Below are 17,934 nucleotides of genomic sequence, written 5' to 3'. Positions count from 1 at the left end.
TAAAGGAAAGCTTTGTGCCGCTTTTGTTGCAGGGGGGCAATATTGCAGCTATGCTGCCAAAACGGCCCCTGATAACAGAAAACGACCCCAAGGGATCTAAAACCAGCTCCCACCTTGGCAGTCCACCAAGGCAACACCCTGTGCCCGCTACGGCCAGTGCAGCCTTGTCTGTGTGTCGATATGTGGCTGTAAATCGATGTATATATATTGGGAAAAGGAAGACGATGGGCTCGGAGTTGATAAAGGCCCAGTACCCACCAAAAGAAAATATTTGTTTCCAAAATGGGGGTTACTGTTCCTGATAAGGCACTAACAGGCACATGCATCAAAGCTTTTTGCGTTCGTAAACGGTGCGAATCGCAAAAATCGTCCGTTTGCGATCGCAAAATCAGCTGTTGGGATTCATCAAAGGGTGAAGGCCCTCGCAATTTGAGAATTCGCAAATATTTGCGAGTTCTCCCATTGCGATTGCATTTAAGGAATCGCATTTTGCGATTCCTTAAATGCAATGCATGAAAGTTTTAAAAATAGCGATTTCGCAATTAGGGGGAGCAAATTACCATGAGGTTGAACCTCATGGTAATTTGCGAAAACTTTGAAAAATGCACTTTTGTGCATTTTTCAAAGTTTCATGTTGTGCACACACATGCTCTTAGGGCATGTGTGTGCACAACATATGTGCACAGATTAATTTCAGGGGTGCAACAGGGTGTCCTTTGGACACCCCTGCACCCTTGACATCGCATTCTCAATTTGCGATTCGCTAATTTCTAATCGCAAATTGAGAATGTCTTCCCATTCATTCCTATGGACCTCTAGGCCCATAGGAATGAATGGGGAGGTATTCCTTAATTGCGACTCGCAATTTGCCAGTCGCAATCAAGGAATGTTTTGAAATCACAAATTTTTCCGCGATTTCTTCATGCATAGGCTTTTGAGATTTCATAATTGCGATTCCTTAAAAATCGCAATTAAGAAATCGCAAAAGCCAACAATGATGCATGTGCCTGTAAGAGTGTTGAGACAAAGAGGGATGGAACTGCTAGGTGCTGAACCAATTTATAAGGGACAGTCAACAAGAGTGTTTCTTGTTGCTCTCACCCATCCCTTGGGATGTCCTGCTTCATCATAGGGCAGATGCTCCTTGTCAGACCGGAGACGCAATGCCCTGCCGAAGGGTCACTTTAGCGTGGATCTTTTGATTTTTCTTGCCGTTTGGTGAGTGTGAGAGTGTCCTAGTGGGGTGGGAAAAATGAGTTTGTAACTAGATAAAACTGACTAGGAGATATCACACTGAGTTTAATAGACAGATTACCCGTAGATGCAGGATAATAAACAGGAGGTGTAAAACTGAGATTCACCCTCCCGTTATAGAGACCCAATATGTTGCCGGTACGTGCCTCACAAATGGCTACACCAAATGCCATTCAAGTATTTGGTGGAGGTTTGTACCCCTTAATCATGATATGATTGTCGGCAAATATAACCAAGAGATGTGTTACGTTAGACAATAGTTGTTACTTCTTTGTTGTCTTAGTTGAACATGGTAGTGCTGCTAAGGACGACAACAGCCGACACGTGTTTCGCCCGGTGGCCGGTTGGCCAAGGGCTTTTTCAAGGCAAGAATCTTCCAAAGTGTTCCTGCAAATTTATTGTGCTGATCCAGAAACGTGGTCTCTGCGGTCCATGTAATGAATTCAAGCTTGCAAAAGCCCTCTAACGCAACACATCTCTTGTTATGTTATGTTAAAGGGGGTGCTTCTATAGCGCACGGCTACTCCGAGGAGTGTCCCGGCGCTGTTGGAGCCTCACAGGTCCAGAGTGGAAAAGACAGGACGAATGAAGGGGGCATAGCTCAGCAGGGCAGTGTTATTGCAGGAAAAGCAAGGTCTTCAGGTCTCTCCTGAAAGCCAACAGATTGGGTTGGATCTGAGAGAGAGTGGAAGATTGTTCCACAGCTGGGGGGCGAGGTGTTTGAAAGAGCGCCCCCCGCAGCGAGCGCGGCGGATCATGGGAGTGACTGCCTTGGCCTGGGTTGAAGAACGCAAGGATCTGGATGGTGAATAAAAACTGATCCATTTCTGAAGATAACGGGCGCCTGTGCCATGCAGAGCTTTAAACGCAATGGTCAGGGCCTTGAAATTGATCCGCTTCTTCATGGGTAGCCAGTGAAGAGTTCTAAGAAGCTCACTGGCCCTTGCTCTCCGAGAGAGGCCAAAGATGGCGCGGGCCGCCGAGTTCTGCACCACCTGAAGACGTGATAGTGTTAAAGGTTAGACTGAAAATGTCAACATTATCGGCACCATCTCGCTCTCCTTGGACCCATTCGTGCGCGTAAGCGGCAGCCATTTTGTGCACCATGGCCTCCCTGCCCTTCGCCGATAGCCAGCGTCTCTCTCTCTCTCTCTCGACCTCACAGACAAACCCCCGCGCGCTGACAACCCCCCCCCCTCCGCTCTCACATGTCTTGGATCATAAACCCCTCTTCAGCGCAGCTCTGCCGCGGAACCCCATCCTGTTCCCAGCGCGACACTTCCCTTCATTCCTTTCATGGTCCCAGGCCCTTTGATGCAAACCCCTTTTCCTGCGTGCCCGTTTGTCTTCCTCGTTCCCAGGCCACCACCTAAGCTCTGCGGATACTGTTTATTGCCCCCCCCCGTGCAGTAGGAAGCTTCCCTCATTAAAAGACCCCCGAGTTGATCAAAGCCCCCACCCTATGAGATCCGATCAAACCCCCCACATTCCGTGAATCGGCGGAATGTCCAGCTGCGCGATAATCATCACCTGTTGCGACCGGGGTGGGGACTTCTACTGTATATGTGTGTGGGAACGGGCTTGGAGTGGGGATTCCGAGAATGTCTTTCCGTACATCAAAGCATTGCCAAGAATGTGTTGTATGTAATAAAGCAATAAACCTGTGTATAAGAGGCCAGGCCTCAGAGATGCGGTTAGAACACCTCGTGACGATACTTGCTGTCCGAACTGATGTGTTCTCCTCCGGAGAGAATAAAAACCCTTGTTTCCTGCCTTCCAATCTCCAGCGCCTGCCTCTTCATTGGTTAATATCTAGTGGGTATAAGAGGCGACACCGCCGGGCAATACTTAAGGATCTTTTAATCTGGTTGGTAGCCTGACCGTTAACAATTGGCGTCCCAAACGTGGGGCCCATCAGTGACTCGTGGATCCAGTGGGAGAGGTCCTGACGACAGAGTGAACGACTGCAACGATCGGGAGCGCGCCTGTCCGATAGACCCTCGTCTGACAGCCGATCATCCGAACTTCACCGGTTCCGAACAGACCTCTCTAGAGTGATCTACGGTCCTGACTGGGAACCATCAGGAGTGCCGCGAGGAATACGAGGAAAAGAGGACGATCGGGCGCTGGATTCGGAAGACAAGAAACTGTCCATGCGGTCCGGGTAAGGTCGTGTAAACACGACGAATTGCGAAATGGTTATTTGAATTGTCTAGAAAATACTAGTATTACTCTTTGTTAATTTATTTGGAGATCCTCTGTCTGCAAACGGAGAAACAACAAGCTCTCCCTTTGCAAACAGTGGAGGATAGGTAATGCAACTGTCGTGTCTATCTTTCTCCCCCACTGATTAATTACCTGAAACTGAACTATTGTTCGCAGACTGTTTTCTGGAGATTCTCTGTCTGAAAACAGGAAAGAGCCCCTCTCCCCCCCCTTTTTACAGATAGTGAAAGGGTAGGTAACGCAGACCTTTGCGAGCCTACCTATTCTCCCCACTGAATTGTTTTTTTATTTTGATATTGGTTCATGAGGTATTCGCTGCCTGCAAACAACGTAGAATAGAAATATTCTGTCCAGTCTTTGCACGCAGTGATAAGATAGGCAGTGCTGACTTTTTGTCCCTGGTTGCGAGCCGTCATGTCTGTCTTCTCCCCACTGATCGGTAGCCTGTTTAGCCCGGACCGCTTATTAGAGATGAACCATCCGGCTCCACCGGAAGGCACCCCTAATAAGGACATGTTCATGAAGCATGGATTGATCGCTATAGCCTATAACAAACTGTGGCATAAATATACGAAAAAGAATGGAGAAAGTCAGTGGCCACTGATAGGATCCTTCGATGATGACAAAATAAACGCGCTAGAAACAGCCCTAGGTAAAAATAAGACAATGCCCACTATGCTTGATAGTTTCGGCATGTGGCGCAAAGAAACTGAACAACGTAAAAGGAAAATTGAGAGTAGGTTGGAAAAAGAGCTGCGAAAAGCAGCCCACCTAGCTGCTCAGAAACTGGAAGGAGAGATAAAGGAAAGAGAGAAAGCCAAACAGAAACCAGAAATGGAAACATCAAGCCAGTGCCCGGTTAGAACGCCCCCCATGCTCTACCCTGATTTATCCTCGAGACAAAAACGAACGAACGATGATCTACTGTTAGGCCCTCCGACCATCTACATGCCCCCTCCATATGCCCCTTCCCAACCCTTAGCACAACACCCACCACCCCCAGGTGTAAACGAGGGTAGTGCCACCGCTTCGGCCCCCATGGTCTCTGTGCCGGCCGAACCCCTTGTACCAAATACTCCGCAAACGACAACGTTAGGCGACCCTGAGACCCGAGGGGCTGGTTCCGCAAGAATAAACAGACTAAGCTAAGATGAGCGAACAGGGATCGACAAGATAGTAAGAACACTGGTAGAAAGGAAGGAAGGTGAAGAGTACATCACGGATATGTTTAAATCGTATACAGGGAGTCACAGACGACACTTTACTGTACGACTGTGTTACCATGTCTTGAACGCATACGAGGACCGATATCGAGACAAAGGTCCCGAGAGCCTAACGACTCTGTACCGGAAGGTCGATATCGGGGATGAGGGCGAGTGTGATGTGACGGACCTCCTTACGCGTACGCTTGAGGTTTTCCGCCACCTCACTGAACGAGAATCGGGAACTAAACCCACGACATCCGTGGCGACCGAACCACAAACTGAGCAATCTAACACCATGATGCCGATACGAGAGGCTGCCCCTTACTGGGTTCCTCCGCGAGATACAGGGACTAACGATGACGCGAACCACCAAGATGCAAAAGGAAGGGTAGTGTACAACTGGGTCTACCAGCCATGGGATCGGCAAGAGATTCTGACATTCCGGAAATCTCTGCCTGATCTACGCAAAAACCCCACTGCCTTCTACACTGAATTAGGTACAGCCCTAGGTTCAACGATTATGACCCTGGCTGACATCGACTTGTTTTTCGGGTTATGTCTACCAGCTGATGTGTGGAAGCAAATCCGGAAGGTCGACCACCTTGAGCTGTTCGGAAATACCTGGTCACAACTCGATAACATTGACAAACAACGAGGACCTGGACAAAAGCCTTTGAAATCCATTTTAGACCTTCCAGATAAAATCGTACAGAAATTAAAAACCCTGATTCCAGAAAAGAAAGTGGACTGGTCGATAGTAACGGCCTGTCGCCAGAAACCCCAGGAGGATGTATCGGAATACTTCTCCCGGTTCGAAACGGTGTTCTCCGATTACAGCAGCCAGGACATGACCACTGCAACCGGACACCATCTGTTTGTCCAGAATTATGTTAAGGATCTGTCATCCGAGGTCTCCCAGAAACTGCAGGCTAGCGAGAGTAGTTGGGCAGCCTCCAAACCTACGGCTATCCTCCAGATGGCCCAATATTATGAACATCAGAAAAATGAAAATGATAGGGCAACAGAGAGAAAGAAGAAGGACTTGAAAGAGAGGGTGATGATGGCCCAGCTGCAAGGGGTGACTATAGGACGAGACCAATACCGGGGAAACTATCAGACGAACGCCCCTAAGTCCCAGGACCGTACTTCGACTCCCCACAGTGGACGTACAGACCTTAGAGAGGACCAGTGCGCTTTCTGTAAAGGAACTGGCCATTGGAAATCCCAGTGCCCAGTTCTTCTGGACATAATCAGAAACAAAGACCCCAAGGACGTAGCAAATGGGCCAAGAAATAAGGGACAACAGCGAGGGCCCCCAAATGACACGACTAACGACAGAGCAGGCAGACTAAATACATTTGACCGACCCAGACAGAACCAATACCAGCAATCTGACTATGATGACACCCACAACTTTGCATAGGACTGCCAAGGGCAAGGGAGGGATCCAGTCGAGCTCTATGTTGACCAGCAAGGCCCTTACGTCACTGCTAAGGTCCTGGGTACCAAGTCTCCATTTCTGGTAGACACTGGCGCAACACGTAGCGCGTTATCTAAACGACTGATTCCGGGGGCACCCTTGTCTGGCTCACTTATAACATCGACAGGTTTCGATGGAACGCCCTCCACTAACCCTTTGTCCGCCCCGATCCTCTTTGACGTAGAAAACAACACCACTGACACCACGTTTTTGCTTTCCTCCAATAGCCCTGACGCCATTATGGGACTTGACTTATTGAAACACTTCCGAGCGACGATCAGATGCTCTCAAGACGGAGTTCGAGTTTTCCTTTACGACAACCCCGTTCTGCTTAGACATTGCCCTCCCCGACGCATGTTTTCCATCTCCGACGCTGACACATCCCTACTTGACACTCTGCCTCCGTATCTGTGGGCCAAGGCGGATTCGGACGTAGGGCGCATGCTGATTGACCCAGTGCACATTACTGTCCGACCAGACGCAACTCTCCCAAAACTTCCACAATATCGGATATCGCCCGAGGGCGAGAAGGCATTAGCTAAGATTATCCAGTCACTGATAGACGCAGGAGTGGTAGAGGAAGTGGTTAGCAACATTTGCAACAGCCCTATCCTGCCCATCATCAAGAAACAGGGAGAGGGAGACGAGAAAGCATACCGTTTTATCATTGACCTTCGAGAGATCAACAAAGTGGTGGTACCCCAGTACCCTGTGGTCTCGGACATCACCACCATCCTGACTTTGATTCCTTCTACTGCCACCACCTTCACTGTCATTGACCTCAAAAACGCATTCTTTTCCATCCCCATCCACCCAGACAGCCGATATCTCTTCGGCTTCACCCTAAAAAACCGCTCATATAGGTTCTGCCGAGCACCCCAGGGCTACACAGAAAGCCCTAGCATCTACAGCCAGGCCCTCAAGAGACAACTGGATCAAGTCCAGTTACCCGATGGAGTGGTGTTAGTGCAATACGTCGATGACATCCTTTTGGCAGCCGACACCACTCCATTAGCAGTTACAGCCACCATTCAACTCCTGCACTTCCTTGGGGAAAATGGCCACAAGGTCTCCAAGAAGAAATTGCAATTCTGCCAACCCCAGGTCACTTACCTAGGCCACCTTTTGTCCAAAGACGGAAGGAAACTCACTCCTGATCGAATCCAAACCATTCTCGAAACTCCTGTCCCTAAGACCCAGAAGCAGGTTCGCTCCCTATTAGGCCTCACCTCCTTCTGCCGACAGTGGTTACCAAACTTTAGCCTCGTTGTGAAGCCACTGCTTTCTCTGCTAGGTAAAGACGTCCCCTTCCCACTCCCTTGGACCCCTGAGTGTCAAACCTCCTTCACGGAACTACGAGATGCCCTTTGTTCAGCCCCTGTCCTAGGTACCCCTGACTACAAAAAGCCCTTCTCCCTTTACACTCACGAAAGGGAGGGGTGCGCTTTATCTGTCCTGACCCAGGCCATTGGCCCTAAGCAATGACCGTGCGCTTACTTCTCTGCCACTCTTGACCCTGTAGCCAGAGCCTTGCCTGCCTGCCTTCGAGCTGTAGCTGCTGCTGCAATCTCTATCCGACAGAGTGAGGGGATCGTGCTCTCGAATTCCCTCACGGTACTGGTACCCCATGCAGTTGACACCCTCCTGAACCAAACCAAGACGCAACACCTGACGAGTGCACGACTGACTGGATACGAACTGACTTTGCTTGCACCCCATATCGCCCTGAAAAGATGCACCACACTGAACCCGGCAACTCTGTTACCCTTGCCAGAGAACGATCCCAATGTGCACCCTGTACATGACTGCGTGACTCTTACGGACGAACAGACTAGAAGTAGGGTTGACCTCAGAGACACGGCTTTCCCTGACCCTGACGGGGAGCTGTGGGTGGACGGTTCCTGCATCAAACTCCCCGACGGCACCACTTCCGCCGCCTATGCAGTCACCACGGCTCGAACTGTAGTCGAGACCGCCCGCATCACGCAACGATCTGCCCAGGCAGCGGAACTGATTGCCCTGACCCGAGCCTGCATCCTGGCAACAGGAACTACAACGAACATTTACACCGACAGCCAGTATGCCTTTGGGGTGGTTCACCATTTTGAGCTCCTTTGGAGGGAAAGGGGATTCTTGACCTCACACGGCACCCCCATTTTACACGGGGATCTAGTCTCCGCCTTGATCGAGGCCGTCCTTCTCCCCAACAAGCTTGCAGTCGTCAAATGCCAGGCACACAAAAAGGTGACAGACATCATTGGGCAGGGAAATGCGCTAGCCGACATCACTGCCCGAACGACAGCTGAAAATAGGACGACAACACATATGTACGTGACCAGGTCACAAGCAGAAAAATGGACTGACGCTAGAGACACTATTAGAGACATTCAAACGGCTAGCACACAACACGAGTTGACTGAATGGGCACGGGTGGGATTAAAAGATGATGAAGGCTGCTGGCGGACAAGAGACACAAACAAATGGTTGCTACCTGACTCGTACCTGATTCCCATACTGGCTATGGCACACTCCCCTGCCCACATAGGATCAGCCCCCATGATTGAACTTGTCTCCAGAGTTTGGCACAATGATAAAATCACAGATTCCGCCAAACGTCTGGTCCAACAATGCTTGATATGCCTGCAACACAACCCCGGGAAAGGAACTGTAGTACCCCGGGGAGGATTTGGGGTCCCAAACCACCCATTTGAGGTTCTGCAAATGGACTACATCCAGCTAGATAGGTGCCAAGGCCTGAAATATGTACTTGTCGTGGTGTGCGCATTTAGCAAGTGGGTGGAAGCATACCCAACCCGTGACAACACTGCTATGGCCACTGCAAAAGTACTGTTAAAGGAGTTTTTCCCCCGTTACGGCCTTTGTCGTATTTTATGGAGCGATAATGGCCCCCACTTCATAGCCGAAGTCATCCAGTTCATCTTGAAGGGGTTGGGCATTAAGCAGAAATTTCACGCAGTCTTCCACCCCCAGTCTGCTGGACTAGTCGAGCGACACAATGCCACACTAAAGCTTAAACTGGCCAAGATAGTAGCTACCACGGGTCTGAAATGGCCAGACGCCCTCCCACTGGCATTGCTATCGATGCGTTCCACCCCCACCAGACATCACTTAACACCTTACAAAGTTGTTTTCGGTCGACCCATGAGTATCTGGTCCGCACCGAAACCAACTTCCCTTCATGACGTCCCGGACGTCCTAATGTCTGATTATCTGTACAAATTGACTGAAACTCTGTCTGTCATTCATCAGCAGGTGCAGCAGGCCATCCCCGATGCTTCCAGGGGTCCGGGTCACGCCATCCAACCTGGGGATTTCGTGCTGATCCGGAACTTCCAGCGGTCGAAGAGTTTGGAACCCCGGTGGACGGGCCCCTGGCAAGTGTTGATCACCACCCGGACGGCTCTTCGTGTGGAGGGGAAAAGGCATTGGCTGCACGCACACCACTGTAAGAAGGTCTCCTCGACCCTGGCCACGACAGAAAACATCGACGACCAAGAAGAGCTCCTGAACAAGGACCGACCGTCGCTAACCTGCTATCCTGATACCGAAGCACTTGAACTTTCAAAATTCTCTGATCCCACTGTGCCATCCAGAGAAGGGTATTTCCTGCGTCGAAAGGAGGGAGCTTCGGCTAAGTAGACCACGAACTAAGTTGAATCTCAGAACGGTGACCCAAAGCAACCAAGGGTTACCTGGAGAGAAGCCAAACTAAGTCTGTGGTTCTGCCCACTACCGAGCACCTTGAAGATGAAGATGATGGAAGCGCCAGATAAGAAGATGATGGAAGCGCCAAATAAGGAGATGATGGAGACAACAGGAAATACCCAATACAGAAACCCAGGAACAGACAGACTCCACAGCTCAAAGACGATTGCACTCTTCATCACAATTCTTTTCTGCTTTCTCCTCATGACCACACTCTGGATTGTGGAAGAAAATGCACCTGCTCACGAAACATTCCTGACCACTGCTCAGCCTACCACCATGAAGGAACATTATCTGATTTCGCTCTCTCCTCAACTCAGAGAGAGGCGTAAGGAGTTTTGGAATAACTCTTTCGTACAGCTCCTTCACCAGCACAATCTCGCCACCAATGCCACCAACTGTTGGATCTGTGGGTTGCTACCCCACGCCGCTGGACACTCGATACCATTCATCCCCTCACCCTTCTCAGTTCATGGCTCCTGCCTTGCTTGGCTGATCCTCCTGCAAGAAAGCTATAAGGACAATGCCACCTCCGGCAAAACCGTAACGCACTTCTTCCACGGGGTCTGGCGAAACAAAACAAAGGTACACTTCTGCCCGCAGACCTCCAACGACTCAATCCACATGGACATCCCTGCTAAAGAACGAATTGAAATGCAGGTGTTCAACAATCCAACCAGACCCACCTTCTCCTACCTGCGGAAACGAACGGCTGCCACTCTGACTGTGGCCCTGTCAGTCATCAACGTCACAGGCCACATGTGCATAGAAGGGCATGGGACACAGCTGGTGGGCCGCAGTGCTTGTCGTTTCACCAGAACTTTGGACTCCACGGATCCACCTTCCTTTGTGTCGTCCCCAAACATGTATTTCGTCTGCGGCACCAAAGCCTACACCTGGCTCCCCAAAGGCTGGGGGGGCACTTGTTTCATCTCCTTCATCCTTCCTCCGACTTATGTGGCCCCAGCGAATCATCATAGACAAAAACGAGCCAAGGACATCGAGCAAGCCGACTCAACAGGAGCGCAGTTCCTCGATGCTATGAAGGGACTTGTTCCTCTTTGGGGCCCGATGGCAAACAGCCGGGCCATCCGACATTTGACTCAGGCAGTTGAGACAACAATGAACATCACAGCTGGTATCTTCGCCAACAACACCGCCGAACTGCAAGCGGTCCGCTTGATGGCCCTACAGAACCGCCTTGTCCTAGATGTGGTTCTTGCGGACCGTGGTGGAGCATGCCGCATTATTGGGTCCAGCTGCTGTACATACATACCGGACAACTCACCCTCAGTGTACAAAGCCATCGAACATCTTCACAGACTCTCTTCAGAAGTCCACCAGGAGCAGGAAGAATGGTCGCTTGGTGGTTGGTTCTGGAACACCGTTAAGAGCTGGGGCTGGAGACTGTTCACCATTATCCTGATTCCTGTAGTAGTAATATGTGGCCTATGCTTAGGAATTCAATGTCTGCCACCCCTGTGTTCACTATGTGCAAACTGTATTTGCCCTAAGGCCGTGGACTTTGGAAACGAACGCATGGGAGCATTATATGATGCCGAGGTTGGGAATTTGATGAAGATTGACATTGAGTAGGCAAGTTGGCTAGATATGTTGAAAAGAGGGGACTGTTAAAGGTTAGACTGAAAATGTCAACATTATCGGCACCATCTCGCTCTCCTTGGACCCATTTGTGCGCGTAAGCGGCAGCCATTTTGTGCACCATGGCCTCCCTGCCCTTCGCCGATAGCCAGCGTCTCTCTCTCTCTCTCTCGACCTCACAGACTGCCCCCGCGCGCTGACAACCCCCCCCTCCGCTCTCACATGTCTTGGATCATAAACCCCTCTTCAGCGCAGCTCTGCCGCGGAACCCCATCCTGTTCCCAGCGCGACACTTCCCTTCATTCCTTTCATGGTCCCAGGCCCTTTGATGCAAACCCCTTTTCCTGCGTGCCCGTTTGTCTTCCTCGTTCCCAGGCCACCACCTAAGCTCTGCGGATACTGTTTATTGCCCCCCCGTGCAGTAGGAAGCTTCCCTCATTAAAAGACCCCCGAGTTGATCAAAGCCCCCACCCTATGAGATCCGATCAAACCCCCCACATTCCGTGAATCGGCGGAATGTCCAGCTGCACGATAATCATCACCTGTTGCGACCGGGGTGGGGACTTCTACTGTATATGTGTGTGGGAACGGGCTTGGAGTGGGGATTCCGAGAATGTCTTTCCGTACATCAAAGCATTGCCAAGAATGTGTTGTATGTAATAAAGCAATAAACCTGTGTATAAGAGGCCAGGCCTCAGAGATGCGGTTAGAGCACCTCGTGACGATACTTGCTGTCCGAACTGATGTGTTCTCCTCCGGAGAGAATAAAAACCCTTGTTTCCTGCCTTCCAGTCTCCAGCGCCTGCCTCTTCATTGGTTAATATCTAGTGGGTATAAGAGGCGACACCGCCGGGCAATACTTAAGGATCTTTTAATCTGGTTGGTAGCCTGACCGTTAACAATAGGAGATAGTCTGGCAGTCCAAGGTAAAGGACGTTGGAGAAGTCCAGCCTTGATCCAATCAAGGCCTGGACTTTGGTCTTTCTGTGTTCCAAGGATAGAAGCGTCAGGAACTTTCTCAGCATCTTCAGGGTGGCGAAACATTTGCCGGCTAGGCCCGACACCTGAGCCCTAAGGGAGAGACAGTTATCGACCTGAATGCCCAGATTTTTTGCAGCCCCAGAGTCACCAGTGGGAGGGAACATGGCAGCCGGCCACCACTCCTTCCATTTGGGATCAGCGGGGCATCCGAAGAAAAGCACCTCGGATTTGTCGGAGTTACACTTGAGGCTGTGCTGACTAAACCAGTCGAACACAGCCCCAAGGCAGCCCCGAATGGATGCCCCGTCGAAGTCATGACCCCTGTCACAAGTAAACAGGAGTTGAGTGAGTGTCATCGGCGTATGACACGATCTGGGCCCCAAAGTCCTCCGCAAGTGCCGCCAGAGGGGTCATATAAATGTTGAAGAGTGAGGGGCTCAAAATTGAGCCCTGCGGCACTCCGACCTCCAGAGGTGGCATTGCGGCAGAAAAAGGTGGAGCCCAGATCGTTTGCTGGCGATCGGTGAGAAAAGACCTGAACCATCTAAACACCGTCCCCCTTAGACCTACCTCCCAGAGTCTAGAAAGGAGGCGATCGTGGGGGACGGTATCGAAGGCTGCGGAGAGGTCAAGTATCACCAGCATAGCTTTTCCACCCCTGTCCAGGGTTTCTTTAATCACTTCGGTGACCTCAAGCAGAGCTGTTTCAGTGCTCAGATTAGAGCGGAAGCCAGATTGGGATTTGTGTAGAATATCATTAGATTCTAAAAAGTGGGACAGAGTGGTGTGGACATGTTTTTCAACCACTTTCACCAGAGCTGGCAGAAGGGAGATGGGTCTGTAATTGACATGTGATTCAGGGTTCAGGTTGCTTTTCTTCAGAAGAGGCAAGATGAGTGCCTGCTTCCAAGATTGTGGTACTTCACCTGTGTTGAGCGAAAGATTGAGTATGGGATTGACGATGATTAAGGGTAGGGGCCATTTGTGCTAGAAATCTAGCAGGGCAAGGGTCAAGAGGAGAGCCCGATTTTAATTTAGAGAGGAGGTCTAGGGAGGACTGGAGAGACAATGGAGGAAAGTTCCAGAGGGAAGGAGTGGTCAAGGTCTGGGGGGGATCGAGGGGTCCTAAGGAGAGAGGGGGGCTCAACTTGGCGGACCCAAAAGAGGTCTGGATAGTCCTGATTTTGTTGGTAAAGAAGTCTGCCAGTTCGTAGATCCAGGACTCTGAATGCATCAGTTTGGGGGTGGTCCAGGAGGGGGAGATGAAATCTTTGACTATCCTGAAGATTTCTTTACAGGAGTTAGAGGCGCCATCAATTCTACTGGCCAGATAAGATTTTTTGCTCGCCGCGATGTCGTGATGATAGCCTCTGGTCATTGCCGTGTAGGTTTCCTTCGTAGTGGCGTCATAGGATTTGCGCCAAGTCCGTTCGGCTTGTTTGCATTGTCGTCGTTTGGCGGCAAGAGCCGGGGAAAACCAAGGGGCAGAGGACCTGACTGAACGCGTCTTCGGCGGAATGGGGGGGGCAAGGACGGCCAGTTGTTGCGTCAGCCATTCCTTAAACAGATCAAGGTCCGTTGCGAGTGAGCCTGTGAGCAGGCAAGGGTGGGTCTCTAAGGCCTTGGAGAGCATGGCTGGAGAGACATGCTGGAACGCTCTGGAAGGAAGCGCATCGTGCCACTGTCCATTAGCTACTTTCTTTATAGTGAAAGGGATCTCAAAATCCGCCAAAAAGTGGTCTGACCATAAAACAGGGGCAAGGGAGGTCAGGACCACCGGAACAGTAGAGAAAATTTGGTCTAGTGTATGTCCTTTACAGTGTGTAGGAGAACGAAGATACGGCAGAAACTGTAAGGAGGAAGTGATGTCCTTGAGCTTGATACTGTCCGGGTCCATGTGGATGCTGAAATCGCCCAGTAAGAGGCAGTGGTCAGACCTAAGACATAGTGTGGAGATCAAGGAATGGAGTTCTTCAAAGAAAGCGCCCATAGGACCAGGAGGTCTGTAGACCAATAGGCCAGTGCAGGACTGATGAGGAGGAAGGGAGAGGGAGAAAGCAAGGACTTCACAGCCCGTAATGTTGCCCGAGGGAATAATAGAGCAAGCGATGCACCTGTCGATAATCAGGGCGACACCACCCCCCTTCCCCTTGGCTCTGTCTTTCCTGTAGATAACATGGCTCGGGGGGATGGCAGTGGAAATGTCAGGTCCTGCGCCCTCACCCAGCCAAGTTTCTGTCAGGAACAGACAGTCGGGTCTAGAGTCTGTCACGAGATTATGGATGTCCAACGCGTGCTTGCTTAAAGATCTAGTGTTAAGCAGTAGACAGCTGGTGCTATGGGAGGGGGGAGTCAAGGAGGTGATGCGGCCATAGCCTGGTTGCCAGCCACAAGCCGTACACCCAGTGTTAGACCGATGCGACATAGGGAAGACCTTAGAGCAACTATCGTTCGTGTGTCTAAGAGCAATAAGCTCGCCCCTTGAAAATGTTATCATCCTAAAGGGCACCGTATCAGCCCGGCCGGCGCCCGGTCACCTCCAGAACGCTGACAGGCGCAGACGGGCTTTCCTTCGGTGCTCCTTAGGCACCTCCGCAGCGCGCGTCCGCTGCACGGAAGGAAGTGCACTTAATTTTAAGGCGTCGCTGGCCGTCCGACGCGAAGCTGCACCACTAGACTGCCGCCCGTGCAACTGCCTACCCCCAAGATGGCCGCCACCAAATGCGCGTCTGCAGGTACCAGGGACTCCCTAAGCACCTCTATGTGCCGTTGGGAAGGCTGGGGAAGCTGCAGGCCGGGTCTTGGTTATATTTGCCGACAATCATATCATGATTAAGGAGTACAAACCTCCATCAGATTACCCGTAGGTTGGTGTTACTATTGAGGTAGTAATGTCCCCTAGTAACTAAAAAAGGAGGTCAATCTAGGGGGGGCAAGAGACCGAGACTGGCCCCACAACTGACGTACCTTAAGCAGGGAGACGGGTAATTGGGGGTCCCATGTCTAGAACGGTATTTCCAGGCTGCACAACTCCGCTTCAAGCTTGAATGGTACAAGCTAGGATCAGAAAAGCATTGGAGTTTTATTGATCGCTCAATTGCGGGAATGCACATCTGGAAGGTCCATTGGCTCCCCCGAAAGCACCGACCATATGGAGTCTATGCATCATGGTTCTGCGGGCTACCATGGCAGTCTGGGACAGGGTACAGGTAACACGCGGCTTATCTCCCCCGATGTCACCTCTGACCCCCTTTATAGGGAGTCCCGACTTCCCGCCGGCTTCTACCGGAAACAGCTTTCTCCAGAGGCAGGAGGCCAACTGTAAAGGTATAGGGGATTTGTACGATGTGCATGGGCTAATGGAGTTCTCCAGTCTCAAAGAGGGTTACGGAACCCCTAAACAGGCGTATTGGCAGTATCTGGCTCTTCACCTTTGGGTCACCCATTCACAGGTGAAACCACACGCTAGCCACGGACTAACAAAATTCGAGAAATGGTTCATCACTAGGACGTCAGACAAACGACTGCTGTTGGACATCTATGTCTTTCTAAACACTCCTGGGCAGACCGGCAAATCCCCCGCGCAGCATAGGGGGGAAACAGACCTGGAGTATGAGTTTTCCCCAAAGGAATGGAGTGATATTGTGCACATGGCCAGAGCATCAGCTTGTAGCACAGCGGAAAAAGAGATGTTTTTAAAGATCGCACATTATTGGTACTACACCCGAGCGGCTACTTAAGTCGAAACCTGGGAAGACAAGGAATTGTTGGAGTAAATGCGGCCAGCCGGGCACGCTGTTTGTTTGTTTTTTTTGTTTTTTTTGGGCTTGCCCGAAAATACAGAGCTTTTAGGAGGTCATTCTACGTGACATTGACACAATCTACCACACAGACCTCCTGATACTCCCCACATTTACACTTTTGGGACTCCCTAGTGCTTGGATGTTTCCCCTCAAGTCTGGAAGAGGTAGAGTGATATCTTTGGCATTGGGGGCGGCCAAACTGGTATTGCTGGCTAGATGGGGCATGACAGAGGTTCCGGCACATTTGGATTGACTGTATTAGTTGTGAGAGCTCCTGGGCATGGAAAAGATTATGGGAGGCCTCTCAAATTTGAGAAAACATGGGGGTCCACTATAGAATTTTTGTCTAATGAATTCACAGAAATCACGTGCCCTAAGTATCTCAGAGTACTTCGGCTCACTAGCTCCAAACACCCACAGGAATGCAAATGATAGGCCATCTCCCACCTTGTCCGCCCACTGCTTGCCTGCCAGGCCCACCCCACACACGCTCCTGGAATACTCCCCAGTGTCCTCTCTTTTCATTCCTACTTTTCTCTTTCTTCTCATCTTTTTATTCTGCTTTAGTTAAATTGAATGTTCCCCACCGGCCGGAGGATATAGGTGGCGGTTATTGTCATGCTTGACCTTTCTTTCAAATAATAAAAAGATTTAAACCAAAAAAAAAGGGAGGTCAACATGTTTCGCTCCTAAATAGTCAAATTGATCCTTGGTGCTTCATCAGGACCAGAAAACAGTGGGGGGGTGGTAATGCAACCCCACGTATGATCTCAGGTTGAGTGGTACCCACTCGTGATAAATATCACTGTTGGTTCGACCTAGAGCACAGGGAGAGAGAAAAAAGAAAGGACACAGACAAACATGTAACACAAACATGTTAGATGGTTTCTAACATAATCGGTCCTTGTTGGTCAGAAAATCCCTAAATGAAACCGCTGTATGTGTCTGGGGCTGGGATAGTCACCAGGCTTAGAGTGTTCCCTAAGCCCTGGCAGCTGCTTTCCAAGTCCATTGACAAACATGCAGAGTGCCCTTAAAATACCAAAACTTACCTGAAAAAGGCAAGTAAAAACAGAACACAGTTAAGATATTGAAAGATATATTACATTATTTTACCTTAAAATAACATCCTACACATAATGGAATGAAAGCACTGACATGTATGGAGCACTTGACACTGCAGCTTCTAAACAGCTGCTGCCAGGAACGACTCTGCTACAACCCTGACCGCCTCCCAGTGTCTGGAGCCCTGCAATGTGGAAAAGCAACCCACAGACTCCTGCATGGCAAACTGAGGGGCTCATTCTGAGTCTGTCATCATACCAAGGGAGTCTGGATATTTCAATAAAATAACAAGTGGATGCACGTCGTTACAACGCATGCTTTTACAACACATGCCTTTACGACGCAAGTTTTACAACGCAAGTTGTTACAACGACTTGCTTTGGGGGGCGCTGGAAAGTGAATAGTTTAATTTACTATTCCAACTCCAGTCCCCGTGGATAGTAGGGAAGGTGTTGGATAGTAAATTAAAACTATTCCCTATCCTAGAGCGCCCCCCAGCGCAAGTCGTTGTAAAAGTTGCGTTGTAATGGTTGCGTCGTAAAGGTACTTTGTTGTAAATGTTGCGTTGTAAACGCTGTTCCCCTAACAAGTA

The sequence above is a fragment of the Lissotriton helveticus genome, chromosome 11 (genome assembly GCF_964261635.1).
Source record: "Lissotriton helveticus chromosome 11, aLisHel1.1, whole genome shotgun sequence".
Classification (NCBI taxonomy): Eukaryota; Metazoa; Chordata; class Amphibia; order Caudata; family Salamandridae; genus Lissotriton; species Lissotriton helveticus.
This window is presented reverse-complemented; position numbering follows the sequence as displayed.